General features: G+C 37.6%; 1 long non-coding RNA gene across 1 annotated transcript; it reads left to right on the plus strand.

The window, feature by feature from the left end:
• The first annotated feature begins 17,444 nt into the window (after nucleotides 1–17,444).
• On the plus strand, nucleotides 17,445–18,385 carry LOC114277505 (uncharacterized). Its single transcript, XR_014360420.1, has 3 exons — nucleotides 17,445–17,536; nucleotides 17,713–17,818; nucleotides 18,050–18,385. It is a non-coding gene; the product is annotated as an uncharacterized LOC114277505 (long non-coding RNA).

Raw genomic sequence — 18,385 nt, forward strand, 5'->3', positions numbered from 1 at the left:
TTAACAAACTATTTAGAGATGACAAAAACAAGACTTTTATATGTTATATGTTAAGCTCAAAAATAGATGCAAGATAGGCTAAAAAGCTTTGCAAAAATGGGGTAAAAAGGGACAAAAGTCTTACCCTTGCAGACCGTCTTCACAAACAATGTTCCAGCAACTCTTTTGGTTCCAAACTAGTCCAAAAGCTTCAAAGAAAGACCTCTGGTACCTCAGCAACTAAGAAAAGGTGTGATGGTGGGTGTTTGTGCACAAAAATGAGACTAAAACACACACTAAACACAAAAGAGAGAGAGAGATATAGAGATAGAGGATATATGTAAACCCTAACCTTAAAGCTCAAGCTCTGAAAATGTTGTCTAAATTGTCTAAAACCCTCTTGTCCTTATGTGTGAGAGCTTGATTGATATAGATATATATCAATCTCCAGCTCCTCAGAACACCCACGTCCAGGTATGGGCTGGGGTATGGCCTAGAACGACAGCTGTGCCAGCTGTCTGCAGAGATATCTGTTGAAAACCACTCTTGGCCGGCCGACCATCAAAGTGGCAGAACGGCAGTCAAACTGGCCGACCGGCCATCACATTTGGCTGATGGCAACAAAACACAGCCGGTGGCCTCAAGCCATGGCCGGTGGAGTGTGGGGATGGCCCAAAAGCCATTCCCTGCCCTCCAAAGCAAAAACACAAGTGTTTGGTGCAAAACCAGACACAAAACAGTCGAGCCGAGAGATCCTGAGGCAAGGCGCGCAGCCGAGGCCTCCAGGAACTCAAGATGAACACAAACAAGAATGATCACCGAGTGTTCAAATGGTGATGTCCAAGTCTTGAGGACGGTCAAAAATGGGGTCTACAGCTGGGCGGGTTGTTTTTAGGTCTCCTCTCACAATTTCAGCGTGGTTTGAGTGTCCCGTTCCTTACGCGATTTCAGCGTGTTTGGAATTTATCTTAGGTTGCGTTGTGTACGCACCTGGGCCTTTGTTTTCAGGCCTCCTCTCACGATTTTAGCGTGGTTTGAGTGCCCATTTCCTCACACGATTTTAGCGTGCTTGAAATTTATCTCAGGTTGCGTTGTGTACGCACCTGGGTGGTTTTTTTCGGACTTCTTCTCACGATTTCAGCGTGGTTTGAGTATCGCGTTCCTTACGCGATTTCAGCATGTTTGGAATTTATCTTAGGTTGCGTTGTGTACGCACCTGGGTGGTTGTTTTCAAGCCTCCTCTCACGATTTCAGTGTGGTTAGAGTGTTTCTTTCCTTACACTATTTCAGTGTGTTTGGAATTTATCTCAGGTTGCATTGTGCGCGCACCTGGGCGGTTGTTTTCGGACCTCTTCTTACGATTTCAGCGTGTTTGGATTTTATCTCAGGTTGCGTTGTGCGCGCACTTGAGCGGTTGTTTTTCGGACCTCTTCTCACGATTTTAGCATGGTTAGAGTGTTCTTTTCCTCAGACGATTTCAGCGTGTTTGGAATTTATCTCAGGTTGCGTTGTAGACGCGCTGGGCGGGTTGTTTTTGGACCTCCTCTCACGATTTCAGCGTGGTTTGAGTGTCCCGTTCCTCACACGATTTCAGCTTGTTTGGATTTTGTTTACCTCTTCTCACGATTTCAGCGTGATTGGAGCCTTCCCTTCCTCACACGATTTCAGCGTGTTTGGAATTTATCTTAGGTTGCGTGGAACGCGCTCCTGATTGTTTTCTTTGTTCTTCCTCCACTCACGAGTCCAGCGTGGTTGGCGCATGTCACCATTTTGCATCTATTGTACTCTCTGTTGCATCGCAGTTATTATCTATTACATAACATCTATTACATCCATCGCATCGTATTTGTTTTATTGTCTGGACTAGGAGACCTTAAATCCTCCAGTCTAAGGAGACCTTAAATCCTGCATCATCATTCGCGCTGTTTTGCGCATCGTACTTGCATTTTACTTGCATTTCATTCGCACCATCTTGTGCACTCTCTGGTCTAGGAGACCTTAAATCCTCTAAAGGTGCAATTCTTTTGGTGTTTATCGTGCCCGAACGACTTTTGATGGTCTGGTATAGCCACCTGCCTGTGTTTGCGGTGAGTTCCTAGGAGACCAACTGAGACGATGGAAACTAGAGTTCGAATGGCTTATGCCTAGAACGCAAAGGTTCGGCATTTTCGAGACTAAAGTCTAGTTTAAATACCCAGGGGTATATCCTCGGCTTGAAATCTATATGGCAGCCCCATAGATTGAGATAGCATATGTATGCGCCTTAATTCTGGATACTGAGCCAACCTAGTCTGTCACCCTATTGGAGAATAGGGAAAACTGCGACCATGGCCAGGGAGAAAAGTAGTACCTGTGGTTCAATTGAGAAGAAGATGAAGATTCCCACATCAGCATGAGGTAGGATATTGCCGAGGTAAGTCATTGCCCAATGCCCCTGTAAGGTACCGCCTTTTTCCTAGCTATCACATTGCATTTTAGTCATTACAGTGCATTGCATAAATCCTGAATCTTCAAATTGGCTTCGCGCAGCGTATAAGTCCAATTTTTAAACTGGCTTCACGTAGCGTATAAGTCCAATTATCAACGCAGCGTATAAGTCCAATTTTCAAAATTTTCCTGCATATCATTTTGCATCCTGCCCCTAAACTACGCTGGTTTGATTCCTTGCAAAGGGATACGTAGGCAGCCTGCGGGCGCAACCATTTATTTGTCTGTACTTTGTTTTGTTTGTCCAAGTCTTCGGCCTTGTCAAAAATGGGTCATCTCTGGGCTTTAACATTCACTCCCGTCACTTCTTGACTTCCAAGTTCTGTGAAAGAGGGGCAACTGTAGACACCCCATTTTTGACCGCCCTTAAAACTTGGACGCGACTGATGGTTTACATGGTGAAGAAAGGTGTGCAGGGCAAAAGTTTAGTTTCTTCGGCAAAGGGAGAGTCAAATCTCAACTTCATACCCCATTTTGGACCAAAGCTATTTTGAATGGTTTTTAGACCTTAAAATCCTCTCTTTCAAAACATTTTTTTGAATTATAGTTTTTACAATGTTCCGAGGCTCACATTTTGTTAAATGTTGCGCTTTTCGGTAAACCGAATCAGGACAGAGTAGAAATGAATGAAAGAGAGATGAAATCTTTGAAAAATATTTCAAAACACCTTACTTAGGGGTTTGGAGTTGAAGAAAAGAAGAGAAGAGGGAAGAAACCTAGTTGAGGAAGAGGATGGGCATGAATCGCTAAGAGAGAGTCGAGCAGTCCTCGCTAAATCAGGCTTATCGGTCCATACACTTGGATTTAAGCTATGAAGCCAACACCGTTGGAAAGAAGACTTCCAGGGCTTCATTTTGCACTCACGAATCTCCTAAAGCCAAGTCCGGACGGGGGAGATATGGTTGGTTGAAGTAGGGCATCAATCCGATTGGACCGAATCTGCGCGGCTTCACCAAAACAGGCATAACTTTTTACACAGGAGGAATTTTAATGCAAGGTTTACGCCATTGGAAACGTAACTTCCGGGGCTTCATTTTGGACACTTGACTGACCACTTTTGGACTTCCCAATCACTGGCCGACCACCTTTCGTTCCGGTAGACCAATTTTTTATCCTGAAAAACCAGAAAAGTGGCAGGAAGTTAGCCCAAGCACAGGAAAGGTCTAAAAATAAGACTATTAGCCTCATAGCCTATCTCTCTTTTTGTCCCTCGGCTCTGTCTTTGTGCTTCATAGTCAAATAATGCATGCTTTGCATAGCTATAAGTCAATACATATGCCTAGTTTTGAGTTTCGGGGCTTATTTCATGCATCGGGTGCCATATTTCCATGCTTTGGGACCATTTAGCATCATGTTTCAGTGCTGGAAATTACGTGTTTGAATGCCATCTTTCATTCTTTGTCATGCCTTGTTAGAGTTGCATGTTGTGCCTTAGGATCGGTCCTCGGTTTGCGTGCATGTGTGCACGCATTTTGATTGTCTCATTTTCACCTTATGGCCACTGATGTGAGTGTGGCTGAGGTCCACTCATGTTAGTGTAAGTCCATTGTGCATTGTGTATGCCATTTCATTTCATAGCATTGCGTATACTAGGTTGCATGTTAGAGCATTGTGTATGCCATGTTACATCGAGAATTGTGTATGCCATTTCATAGCATTGCGTATGCTAGGCTGTATGTTAGTCGCATTGTGCATGCCATCTCATTCGCATCATGTTTGGGATAGGAGTTAGCCCAAGCACAGAAAACGAGGGACGTTTCGTACTCCGAGTGACGAAACGTGTCTCAATTCCCTGTCGTCGACACTCCGGATTACCCATGACGGAGTTTAGGTCTTGTTGTGTTTATATGTGCATTCATTTCACATCGAGTCGTGCAATTCGACTCCTCGGCCATCAGGCATTGAGATGCGTGATTGGTGGCACGAGGATCGAGGATTACACTCCCTGAAGAGTAGTCATGCATACATATGTGAAAATACTTTGTCATGCCCCTTTGTTGCTCTCTGTTGCAGCAAATCAGAAATCAGCAGCCTTCTGGAGCTTTGCACAATATTCCTAGAACAATTGCGAACAGAGGCAAACCGGGGCATCGTAAAGAATTTCTCGACAAAGGCAACCCGAGCATGCATCATTCATCATTCGGAATAGAGCCGAGGCGGTCCATAGCTTGCATGCTAATTTATCCGCTTTCCTAGTTAATTTGTTAATTAATTAGGATTTTGTACTTATTCAGATTGTATTATTTATTTGGGACTGTATATTATTTATTCGGACCCTCCGAGCGAGGGCAATGTTGTAATAAGTGTGCATGTGTGTGATGTATGTCTTCCAACCCCACGTCTTTCTCCCTCTTATTTACTAGCTTATGATGGTTAGATTAGGGCATGTTTCAATTAGCATACTTATGCTCGTATGTTTGCATTCATTCATCTGTATTGCATGCACCGGGCTCGACGCGTCATACTAACTGCATTTGTATTTTAACTCCAAAATTGAATACGTGTTAGCTGTAGCATCATCATATGCCATGTTTAGAATAGCCGAGCCTATTGTAGTTGCATTTTTGCATGTGCTGCATTAGGCATTTCTGTATAGTTAGGATTCATGCATGATTTCTAACATAGCTTCTGTTTTGGCTTGGAGTACTCGGTAAGTGTTTTCGCTTTAGCATCCTTGCATGTGTGTGAGTGACTGCCATGATAGCATGCTTACCATGAGGCTATTTGCTTATGTGATATATCTGCCTGAATGCCTGTGGGTGAAGGTTGGATTATCTGAATTGGAATAATTCATTAAATGTGAGTTTTAAGCCCACTATATAGTGGCAAAATCATGTTTTCTAAGCCCACCCGAGGGTGGCAAAATCCGCATTTTAAGCCTACTTGCGAGTAGCAAACCGCTTTCAAAAATAAACATGAAATGTTTTGTTCCAATTCAGACGATCCAGTCTATACTTGTATGCTGTGCGCATCACATAGTAAATCTAGGCTAATAACTGGAATAAGAACGCATAATGTTTTCAAAACTAGATATCATGGTTAGTAGAGGCCGATCTTTGATCGGTCAAGCGGGGGTGCTCACGAAGTGACCTTCCCCAATCGTACCCAAGTTCTCGAGCCGAGGCAACTTTGGTGATGATGAACACGTGGCCTTAGGCAACGAGTCAGGGTTTCCTAAATTTTCCAAAATAAAATATTTAGGTGGCGACTCTGTATCTGGCAAAGCAGTCCATGTTTGGCACTTCTTTCAAAAAATCTGTTTTCAAAAACGATTTGCCGGATTTGGACTCTTTGATGATTCATCGGTCTTGCATTACACTCTGCGATATTAGATACAGGACCGTGACACAAATTGAGTCCGAACTGTAGCATGAGGCCCGAGGGCGCGTCTACAGGAGGTTGTAGAGATTATAAGTGCTGAAATGAAGTGAGAAAATCACTAAAACATGCAATCAACTCAAACAGGTGGTGCCTAAAAGCCTAAAACACCAAGCTTGTGAGGACTATTATACTAGAGGCATGCAAAACAAGACTCAAATGCAATAAACAAACAAAAACAAAGTTAAAACTGTCTAAAATAGAGCCTAAAACATGCTAAAATTAAGCTACAAAAGGATAGAAAATTAAGCTAACACATGGAGCTACCTAGGCTAGCAAACAAGACAAAAGGACGGGAGGCTAACCCCTCCAATTTTAGACTTCAAAACATGATTTTTCCCACTGAAAATATTCTAAAATTCAGTGCTAAAAATCCCAAGAAAAGATAGTTGAAAGTGGGAAACAAAGGTGAAAAAGCCTTAGAAGCAAGGAATAAAGAAGAGTGAGATACCCCCATTAACCTTAAATGGCCTAGAACACCAATTTCAACCCACAAAAACAAAGTTTTTTATGGCCCAAAAACAGTGGAAATAGATAGAAAAACAAGTATACAAAGCAAGCCTAAAAAACAAGTAGTATACCTCTTGAAGCAAAGAACAATTTTAGGCACTAACTCAGGCTAAAACAACCTTCAAGAGCTCCAAGAAGGCTTCAAGAAACCTCAGCTCAAAGATGATCAACTTTGGTTAAAGAAATATATGCAAAAGTGCAGTGTGACTAGGCAAGTGTGTACAAATTTGCAAAAGCGAGAAAGAGAAATGTAAAGAGAGAGATTTTTGTTCTAAAATTTCTAACCCTAAAAAATGGAGGAGGAGACCCCATATATATAGAAAAACAAGCATTTGGCTGAGAAATATCCATCCATACACGTGTATGGAGATGAGACCAATTGTGCCAACAGCTGGAACTGTTGTCAACAAAATATCTGCAAAAAGACACTGGTGGCCGGCAGGCCACTAGTGATGACCGACAGGCCACTTGGATGGCCGGCAGTCTCAATTGGTGGCCGGCAGCCACCAGGGGTTACAAGCTTGAAAGTTTTGGTTCAAAACAGAGCACATAATGGATGGGGTTTGAAGGCTCAAAGACAGGGCATTTCGCCGAGGACTTCGGGCACTAAAGCGAGCACAAATAGTCACAATCATCGAGTGCACAAGCGATGACGTCCAAGTCTTAGGGACGGTAAAAAATGGGGTGTCTACACAAGGTCATGTCCAGGTCGTCCTTTCATTCTCCTTTGAGTCTATTGTAACCGAGGACCTTGATCTTGTGAATGAAAATGCAGTGGACTTTGCTTATTTCTCTATGCCTTTAGTTTGTTGTACTGAAAGTGATTTTCAAAATTTTGATGAAAACGAAGAAGAAGCAATTCCTCGGGCTTTGAAAAACTTGATTGACCAAGATGAGGAAAGGTGTGCTAAACCTTATTGAACAAGATCATTTCAATTAACATGGGTACTGAGAAGGATCCTCGCGTAGTTCAGATTGGTTCCACATTGTCTTCGGAGGAACGCGAGCATTTGATCGCTTTATTAAAAGATTTCAAAGATGTTTTTGCGTGGTCCTATAAAGACATGCCTGGAATTGATCCTGAGATTGCACAGCAGAGGATCTCTCTCGACCCCGAGGCCCGACCAGTTAAGCAGAAGCTTCGTAGGGTTCGTCCAAACTGGCATTGAATATCAAAGAGGAAGTCACCAAGAAGATCAATGTAGGGTTCTTGATAGTATTTGAATATCTGACTTGGTTGGCCAATATCTTTGCGTCGACTTCAAGGATTTGAACAAGGCTAGTCCCAAGGATGACTTCCCATTGCCAGACATTGATGAGTTAGTGGACTTTACGGAAGGGCATGCCTTGTTATCATTCATGAATGGGTTTTTAGGGTACAATCAGATTATTATGGCACCAGAGGACAGAGAAAGGACTGCGTTCACCACTCCATAGGGTACCTACTGCTATAGAGTGATGTCATTTGGATTGAAGAATGCTAAGGCCACCTAATAGAGAACGGAAACCACAATACTAAACAACATGATCCACAAGGAAGTTGAGGTGTATGTGGATGATATGATTATGAAATCCAAAGAGCGAAAAGACCATTACGCTGCATTGAAAAAGTTCTTCAGGCGTATCAGGGAATATAGGTTGAGGTTGAATCCACAGAAATGCACCTTTGGGGTGACTACAGGGAAGATGTTGGGATTCCTGATTACAAAAGGGGAATTGAAGTCGATCCATCTAAAATCAAGGCCATCTTAGAAATGCCACCACCAAGGACTGAAAATAAGGTGCGTGGCTTTTTAGGAAAAGTGCAATTCATAAGACGGTTTATCTCCAAATTAACCTTGACTTGTAAACCACTATTTGGTCTCTTGAAAAAGAGAAAGAAATTCCAATGGGACGATCGATGTCATTTCGCCTTTGATAAGTTAAGCATATCTTCAGAATCCACCTGTGTTGTCACTGCCAGAACCGGGGAAGCCACTGATCTTGTATTTATTAGTAACAGAGTCAACCATGGGATGTATGCTAGCACAAGATTCAGAAGCAAAGGCGGAAAAGGCCATTTACTATCTAAGTAAAAAGATACTGGATTATGAGACTCGTTACACTCCTTTGGAGAAGGCTTGTTTAGCTTTGGTTTGGGTCACAAGGAAGTTAAGACACTATTTATTAGCGCACTCTGTAATTCTGGTTTCGAGATTGGATTTCATTAAATATTTCTTATAGAAACCAGTATTTACGGGTAGGCTAACTCATTGGTTGCTCCTTCTCTCCAAATTCGACCTCAAGTATGCCACTCGCAAATCAGTCAAAGGAAGGGCTGTAGCAAAATTCCTAGCAGGCCACCCAGTGGAAGGAGGGGAAGACGTGGAGTACCTATTCCCAGATAAAGAGATCTTGCAGGTAGAAAATGAGACGTGGACAATGTACTTTGATGGAGTGACTAACCAATACGGTTATGGAATAGGCGTGTTGCTTATAGCACCCGATGATTCCCATATAACCCTAGCTTTCAAACTCCATTTCAAAGTATCTAACAACGAAGCAGAATATGAGGCGTGTATTGCTAGATTAGAAGCTGCCCTAGAACTAAGAGCAATAAGGTTGGACGTAATCGGAAATTCGAACTTGGTTGTTTCTCATGCCAATGGAGATTAAAAGGTCAAAGAAGAGAAAATGAAAGTTTATCACCAGACCCTGGATATTCTGATTCCAAGGTTCAAAAAATGACATTTACACACTTATTAAGAGAGAACAATCAGTTTGCTGATGCACTGGCAACTTCATCCTCTATTGTAGACATACCGATTGGGGTTAAGATGTGTTCGATCATTATTAAATAGAAGTATGTGCCTACACATGAAACAATAGCTGCAATAGAGGAGGTTTAGGACAAGAACCTTTGGTATCATGACATTTGGAGTTTTCTGGAGAAAGACATGTATCCGTAAAGGACAAACGCATAAACGGGGAATACGGCGTCTAGCTGTCTAGTTCATCATCTATGGAAGCAAGTTGTACAAAAGAGGGCATCTGGGAATGCACAAACTATGTGTAGAAGAGGAAGAGTCGAAGTGTATCATGGAAGCTATTCATGGAAGAGAATGTGAAGCACACATGAATGGTGTAATGCTAGCCAGGAAGATCCTCAGGCAAGATTATTATTGGTTAACCATGGAGAATGATTGTATCAACTTTGTTTGGCGATGTCATAAGTGTCACATTCATGCTAATCGCATGAACATTCTGCCGTCAAAGCTCTACAATATGACTTCGCCATGGTCTTTCTCAATCTAGAAGATTATTATTGGTTAACCATGGAGAACGATTGTATCAACTTTGTTTGGCGATGTCATAAGTGTCACATTCATGCTAATCGCATGAACATTCCACCGTCAAAGCTCTACAGTATGATTTCGCCATGGTCTTTCTCAATCTGGGGCATAGACGTCATCGGAGCAGTCTCACCAAAGATTAAGGATAACATTGGTTTGTATTCTACCAATTCAAAAAAATTATATATGAGAACACAAAATAATCTTTACACACCATCAGCTAGAAATATATAAACACTGTATTTCTCTATCATCTTTCAACACTCAGCATATTCAAGATTATAATTTAACACACTACATTCATGATATCATTTATTATCAATTAACTCACCCTATTCTTGTAGTGGCCTAGGTCAGAAAACTCGACCCTTTTTATTTTTGGTTGGGACATGTAGTCGTCCTAAGTGACTTTGACTAGTCTAGGTGGTTTAGACTATCATAATGGGCACGAAATAATGGTGAAGGAAGATTATTGATTAAATTTATCCCTCACATTAAGGCAAAGAAATACTAACAATAATAATCTTTCATATTCTATATATAATATTTTATGTATACCACAAATAATATATATATAATAATTGATATTCTCTCTCCTGTATATATGATATAATATATATATATATATATATAATAAAAATCTATAAGGGTAAAATAATCCACATAATAATTTTAATATGGGAAAAAGGGCATCTTGGAGTCTAAATATATGGTACTTGATGAAACATTAAAAAAAATTTATGAACTTATTGAGCTATAAGTCTACTAAATTAGATTTATAAATAAATCTCCCAATATATTTAATATTGCCAAATGTTAACAAGTGTTTAAGATCTTATTTAATATCAAATATGAATAAAAAATAATTTAAAATGTGTGAAAAGGTTGAAAAAATTATAAAATCAATGAATTGTGTCTCATGTTAGGAGGATCTTTTATATTTGTTGTAATTGTGAAGTTTTGGATAGATAATTATTCCTGATGAAAAAAATATATATAAAGGTTTAAAATGGAATAGTTTAAGTTGTTGAGAAAAAGTGTGCAAAAAATTATTGTAACTATGCTTAATATAAATAAAATTTTTTTTAAAAAAAAGTGTATCAAATTAAAATTAGATATGCTATTGCAACAACAAAAGCATTTTCAAATATTTTTTTTTTTTTTTTTTTTTTGTGCGGTTAAAATAGCATTAAGGCCTCGTTTGGGAATAAGTTATTTTAATAACTTTTTGACTTTTTTACAAAAAGATATGTAAAAAAGTAGAGAGTGATATGATAATTTATAATGACTTTTTGACTTTTTAGATAAAATATGTAGTTGATAACTGAGGCCTAAGAGACCAAATAAGTTAAAATAATTAATAAGATAAAATGTCATATCAAATTCATAATTATTTTACTTTTTTCACTTAGGCAAAAATAAAAAGAGTCTCCTATAATAGCCAACTTCCCAAATGAGACCATTAATGCACTGCCAAATTTGCTATAAGTTACTTCCATACTTTTCGTCATATTTCTTAATATCTGGAGTAAATCACACTGACACCCTTTAAGATTTATACTTAATACAAATTCTTTTCTCATATTCTGAAAATTACAACTCCCTCCCTGATATTTAAAGCCACATTACAAATTACTCCTACCTTAATTGACTGTTAAGTCAACTAGTGGGTTTTGTTAATGTTAGTTGATATTTTTTTGTAAATACCAATTTTATCCTTTCTTTATTTCCCTCCTCTGTGTAATTTTTTTTTTTTTTTTTTTTTCATAGAAACAACAATCAATCATCATTCTCTCCTCGCTCCACATCACCACCATGCATTACCACATCACCACCTAACAAATCAAAGTAGGCTTTCATGTTCCGAGAAAATTGCTTCTTTGAAACAATTAATCAAAAATGTAATGTGCATAAGATTTTTGGTGAAATAAAATAACTCAGTGCAAAACAACTAATGCAAGATCCCAAAAGAAAATGGTAAAATCAACACCCAGTCAACAAAACGTAGGCACCTCAAGTAACAATAAATAAAAGAGCACTGAAATTTCAATATGAATGAGATGGGTTATGGAGGACGGTCTGAGAGGGAGATGACGGATGAGAAAGAGAAAGAACTGAGAGTCCTATGGAAAGAAAAGTTTGTCATTCGGTGAGATAATTTGGTAATTTTCCCTTTAAGTGTGAGGGTATTAAAGTAAATTTTTGTTTTTTTGTTAACCCAGTTAAATGTACATTAACAAGGGGTTCAATATAATTTTTGAAAGGTGCAGGAGGAATATGTATCAAACTCAAACCTCAAGGGAATATCAGTGTAATTTATCTTAATATTTTTCTTGTGAGTCTCAATTTGAATTCACACATATGATTCAAATTGTCTATCTAGTAAGTCCCCACAATAAATGTCATTCATGCAAAAAATCAATTTTATCGGACAATTATAAACACAAGAACTAATAGCATTCTATTTTATAAAATAAATAATTTAAGTTCATAATCATATTTGCTATAAAATTGAGCTTACTTTTCAAAAAATTAAATTTTTTGTTTTCCGTAATTTTTATTTTTAGTCAAAAATTTTAATATTTTAAGAATTTTTTTATTTTTTAGATCCACCTAACCTAGATATACTTAAAAAGTATAATATTTATGAAAAGAATCTTTAAAACCTCATCAAATACAATATATATATATATATATATAATACAAAAAAAAATAGTAAATTTTCATATTTTTGTGTATTTATGAATTTTTTTAAATATTTTTTCACAAATATTGTAATTTTTAGCTGCATCTAAGTTATGTGCATCTAAAAAGTAAAAAAATTACTTAAAATATTAAAAAAATTCATTAAAAATAAAAAATTTAATTTTCAGAAAATCAATCAAAACCGAACAAGGTAATTGCGATTTTGTTCATGTGTTTATAATTGTTCTATGGAGCTGATTTTTTGCATGAATGTTTTTTATTACAATGCCTACAAGATAGACAGTTTGGATTATTGGTGCAGCTTCAAATTAGAGCCCATAAGAGCATCTCCAACCATTGTTGCAATAATGCCATTGCTATTGCTATAATTTGGCAATGAATAGTGTTATTTTGCCAAATTATAACAATGGTGCTCCAATTGTCATTTGCTATTTTGACAAATCTCAACCAACTTTCCCTCCAAATTTGTAAGTGTTGTTTGTGAATAGTTTTTTTTTTTTTTTTTTTTTTTTTTTTTTTTGTGATTTTATTTTTGGCACAAGCTGGTGATTGTTTTTATTTTTGTTTTTAGCCAAACAGAGCACAATGACTCTCTTTGGTTTCATCACCACCGTCCACCTGTTTGTTGTTATTTTTGTTTTTCTTTTTTTTTTAGCCAAACAGAGCACAACGGCTCTATTTGGTTTCATCACCACCGTCCACGTGTCTCTTCTCTCTCTCTCTCTCTCTCTCTCTCTCTCTCTCTCTCACTCTCAGTCTTTGTCTCTCTCTATTTGGTTTCATCATCACCTCTTCCCTCTCATTCTTCGTCTCTCTCTCTCTCTCTCTCTCACTCTCAGATATCATCTTTTCTCCCTCAATCACCGAAAGTCTCTCTCTCTCTCTGTTCTCCGTCTCTCTCTTCTCTGTCTCTCTCTTCTCTGTCCATCACCAGTCTCTCTCTCTGCTCTCCGTCTTTCTCTTCTCTGTCCATCACCTCCGCCTCTCTCTGCTTTCCGTCTGTCTCTACCCCTCACCCCTATTTTTATCTCACTCTTCTCTCTCTATATCTCTTCTCTATCCATCTGATCGATCGTTTTTTTTTCTCTCTCTCTCTCTCTCACACACACACACACACACACACACACACACACACACTCCTAAAACCCAGATCTGACTTTCTCTTACTCCTACAACCCACCGCCGTCTGCCAATCGTCGCCGCTAGATCTGCCTCCAAAAGTCTCAGTTCTCTCTGAATCGATCATCCATGTCTGCAAATCTCACAAACCCACCTCCAAATCTATCACTCCCCCTTTCCCTCTTACTGCCGTCTACGCCCATCCCTCTGTTTCTCTCACTGTATCATCTGTATCAAAAAACATAAAGAAGATCACGTATCTGTATCATCTGTAGAATCATCTGTATCAAAGAACACAAAGAAGATCATCTGTCTCTCTTCTTCCTCTCACTGCCAGGTATTTTTTTTTACTTCATTGTGTTCATTTTCTAATTATTTTTTTTTTAATTTTGTTTACTTCAAATTGGTGAAACTGAAATTTAGAAAATTGAAAATTTAGTGATTCTGTGTTTGGTATGTTGAAATTTGGTGATTCTATGTTTGGTATGTTGAAATTTGGAAAGTTGGAATATATTGTTCCATCTCTGGTAATAATTTCTCCAAATATCTATTGTAATGGCAAATTTTTTGTTCCACTGTGTTTTATATATATATATATATATATTATTGTTCCATCTCTGGTATATTATTGTTCCACTGTGTTTATTTCTTCCATGAAAATTTTAAAGCCAAATTCTGTTTATTTGGATGATGTGGTAACTTTGTCAATTGCCAAATTTGAGAGATGAAATGGCATTTGGCAAATTTGGCCGGGGTTATAATAGCCCATTGGAGCAACATTTTTTAAAACTCTTGTTAAATTTTGGCAATGGCAGCTGAAATAGTTTGCCATTGGAGATGCTCTAAGAAGAATATTGAGATGTATAAAGAGATGAAAGCATGGAGAAGAGCTAATCCCACGAAAAGTATAGAAGTCTGGAAAAATGGTATATCATATCATCTTATTATGTGTTTTTGTGTTGTATGTTACATATTGTTGTGAAAAATGTTACGTAATTTTTTTTTGATGAAGTTACGATTATTTGTGATTCTAAAATGAAATTACATATTTTGTGATAATATTGTATGTTTTTGTAGTGATGTTACACATTTTTTTAGTTAAACATTTTCTAACATAAAAATGCATAATATTACCACAAAATATATAACATAAAATACATAATTTTATTTCTGAACTTCATTTCTTAACTACAATTTATTGTAACTTTACCAAATAAAATACGTAAAATATACTACAAAAATATATAACATATGCCATAAAAATATGTAGCAATTAGTGCATATGATATGCACATTTTGAGGGGTACCATAGCATTAGTTTACAAGAGTGTTAAGAGACCCATATTCACAAATTTACTCACAATGATATGGCAAGAGAGTTGGACTCTATGCCCAAGACCTAACTTGCAATGCAGAGAAGATGACATGGGAGAAGGAAGATCCACTAGAAATTCTATGTGAATCTTGGGCATCTTGTTTTTAAGAAGATCGTCAACAAGAGACCCAATGTTGTTGGGGTCCTCTTCAGAAGTGGGAGCTTTCTTTGTAGCCATGGCAGCAAGAAAATTAGGGCTTTTGAAATTTTGAATGGAATGGAAAGAAGCTGTAGTAAAGAAAGGAAAGAAGAGAAATTGAAAGAAAATTGCAAAGCGTTGGTGATATAGCTTCTCTAAGAAGTCTTGGTGGCAGGTCTTGGTGGCAAGGATTTAAAATTAAAAAGGGAGTTGTCAACTTCCTAGCAGCGGTTGTGACAGAATGGGCAGCGACCCTATAAGGACGAACGTCAAACGTCCCTCGATGCCTATCTTTTCAAATATACGTATAAAAGAGGTGCAAGGATCAAGGCAAGAAGATGGGGGGAAATCTAATTTTAATTTAAATATGAAAAATGCTTGGGACTCTCTTTTTTGGAGATCTTTACAATGAGTTATGTTAGAGATTTCAAATATTTTATCAAATATTCTACCAAACCTCTCACATAGGTGTGAGACCCACACACATGTGGATTTGTGTGAGTTCCACCCCATGTGAAATATTTGATAAAATATTTGGTAGAATATTTAGGATACATAGCATTTCTCCTTTCACTACTAAAAAAAGGGCATATTGCAACGTTTGTTTTGTGGCGTTTATGGAAACGCCATTATAGATTCATTAAACACAGCGTTTTGAAAACGTTGTCTTTGATCTCCGTTAAACGATGTCGTGTTGGGTCAATTTATTAACACCATCTTGGACTCCGTCTCTCACTTTCTATGCCTCTTCCACAACCCCGATTTGAAGCTCAAACACTCTCTCTCTCTTCCAAAACCCTCAATTTGAAGCTCAAACACACAAACTCTCTATCTTGCTCGCTCGATCGATTGCAGATTTTGCATTGTATGTTCTTTGTCAATGTTGACCGAAGCTTAACAACTCTCGATTTGAAGCTCAAACACACAGAACTTAACCGCTGCCATTTGCTCTAGTTGTTCTCCATCAATCGCAACGATCTCTGTTCTTCATCGATCTCGAGGCTAATCGAGTGAGGACGGGCACCAGATGGTCCAGACTCCGATCTCTTTGTCTATTACTGCAAGCACTGTAGATCTCATGTCCCCATCACTGGTTCGCTTCTCTCTCTCTCTTTGTCTAATTCATCTTAATTCACCTTCACCTACTTCTCTATTTGAATCTATCTATGTTATCTACTTACCTATATATACACACATTTATATGCACTAACTTCATTTCCACACACACACAAAAACTAAACAATATTGGATTGTCATCTTTGATTTTATTATTTAGAGTGTTTGTGTTTGTGGTTTTTTTTTTTTAAAAAAAAATTATTTTGGCTTTTAACTTGTTGAGACTGCTAGTGTCTGTGTTTGTGTTCTTCATCAAAATCGATTTGTTCTTTATCAAATCACAGATCCAAAATCCAAAATCAATCTGTTCTAGCTAATCTCTCTTGCTCTTGTCTCCGGTACATTTTTCATTCTCTACTTTCTCATTGTCAAATATGCTGATTAACTCTGTCATTTTTTCATTCTTTAGTTTAAAAAAAAGAAAAAACAAGTTTATATAATTTGTGATGATCATGCTATTCTATAATGTGATCCCAATGGTGAGACAATCGTCCATTGGTAGGGCCCATATGGATGTTTTCATTTGGATGATCTTGTTGGGTTTGTGTCTTATATTTCTCTGGGATTCATATAGTTATGGGTGTTTTACATGCATTTTAATTAGGTTGTCACTACAGGAAAAAGGGCGTACCATAGTAATGAAGAATACTTTGTACTAGTATAAAGGAATGTGGTGATTGGGCATGTTATTGTGGTTTTATTCAACCGTTGCATTGCTAGCTTTTGGAATCATTTACACCTTCATCTGCAACAGCGTTGGATGTGCTTTGACTTCCCTTGAACAAGTTCGTCATGACCTGTGTGATTATGTTTATTTGCATTTTTTAGGTTGAAGGAACTGACCTCTAGAACAAAGTTATAAATTTGTATTAGTTTTTCGTGTTAGTTTATCTAAAAAATAGTAGTTCATGGTTGGTGATGTCTGTAGGCTCTCCTGTTCCCCTGTATTAGTTTACCTTTTTTTTTTTGCAAGAGTTTTTATACCATTGCTATGCTCTTTTTCCCAGTTGTCTGTTTATTTTCCCAGTGTATCTGTGAACTGACATACTTTCTGGTTTGAGTTTAAATCCAGTTCAAAAACTTTGCTTCTTGAATGACTGACTAGTCATTGGAAATGAATTAATTAATCATCAGTAGAGTTATATATGTGATCTGAAAGAACATAGCAAGATTAGCCATATGATATACTAAAATCAAACCAGCAATGTAACAGCCCACTGAGAGTAGATAGAATCTGTGTGCATTTTCAGTTTTCTGTCATATATTCTTTTTTTATATATTTTTTTATATCTAGTATTTGGATGTTCAGGTGAAAAGCTTGAACCATTGAGTTGGGATTTGAGGATTCAAATAGCTGTAGATGTAGCAAGGGCATTGAAATACCTTCATGATGGGGTAAGCCATAATCTTTGACACAGATTCATTCCTTTTTTCCTGGCCCTTTTAGAGTATATGAATGTTATTTAAAAAAAAAATGGACAAAGAAAAGAAGATGAAGCTATAGTTAGTTGTCATGTATAATTGCTTGGGCTCTTATACAATTGGGTGCATATTATACTTGGTTAAAGCAGGTAGCTGATTTTGGGCTTTGATAAAGGCCATTGAGGCAGTTCCAGATTTGAAGACCTATTTGGCTGCAAGGTTTTCGCTCAAGGCAGGCATGAATTAACCCCTATGGTAAGATTGCACAAGCATCCCGCAAAGGCACTTCTAAGTTCGTTATCAATCACAAGAACCTTAGAGAAGTATATTTAAAAATTTGGAGGGTGCCAAGGAATTCTTTTAGTTTTCTTGTATCCCTTTTCTTTTATAATAGTTTCTTATTGCTCATAAAAAAGGAAAGTTAGGCGTAAATCTACAGTCTATGAAATTGAATTTTGATATGAATTTCTTTGTTGCATATTACAGGTTACTTAAGAGGTTGGATTTTCCAGAAATGAAATTTAGCTTGTATTTTATGGGCTATGAGGTAAAGTGTTATGCATTACTTTTGCAATATATTTTTTTTCTTTCTATCTCTATCTTCTAAAATCATGAGATTCTAATTTTTTTTTTTTTCCTGTTTCTGCCATACGTTCGTTGATGTTCTTTTTAAACCTTGTTGCAAGGAGGAGACAGTTGATTGGTGCTTTACCCTCTACAAAGAGGGATGAACACTTGGATGAAGTGGAAGACAACTGTGTAATTGATCCACAACATTAGGGATATTGTTGATAACTTGGGATATTAGCTCTTTCTAGGATG

The sequence above is a fragment of the Camellia sinensis genome, chromosome 2 (genome assembly GCF_055761805.1).
Source record: "Camellia sinensis isolate YWXY chromosome 2, ASM5576180v1, whole genome shotgun sequence".
Lineage (NCBI taxonomy): Eukaryota > Viridiplantae > Streptophyta > Magnoliopsida > Ericales > Theaceae > Camellia > Camellia sinensis.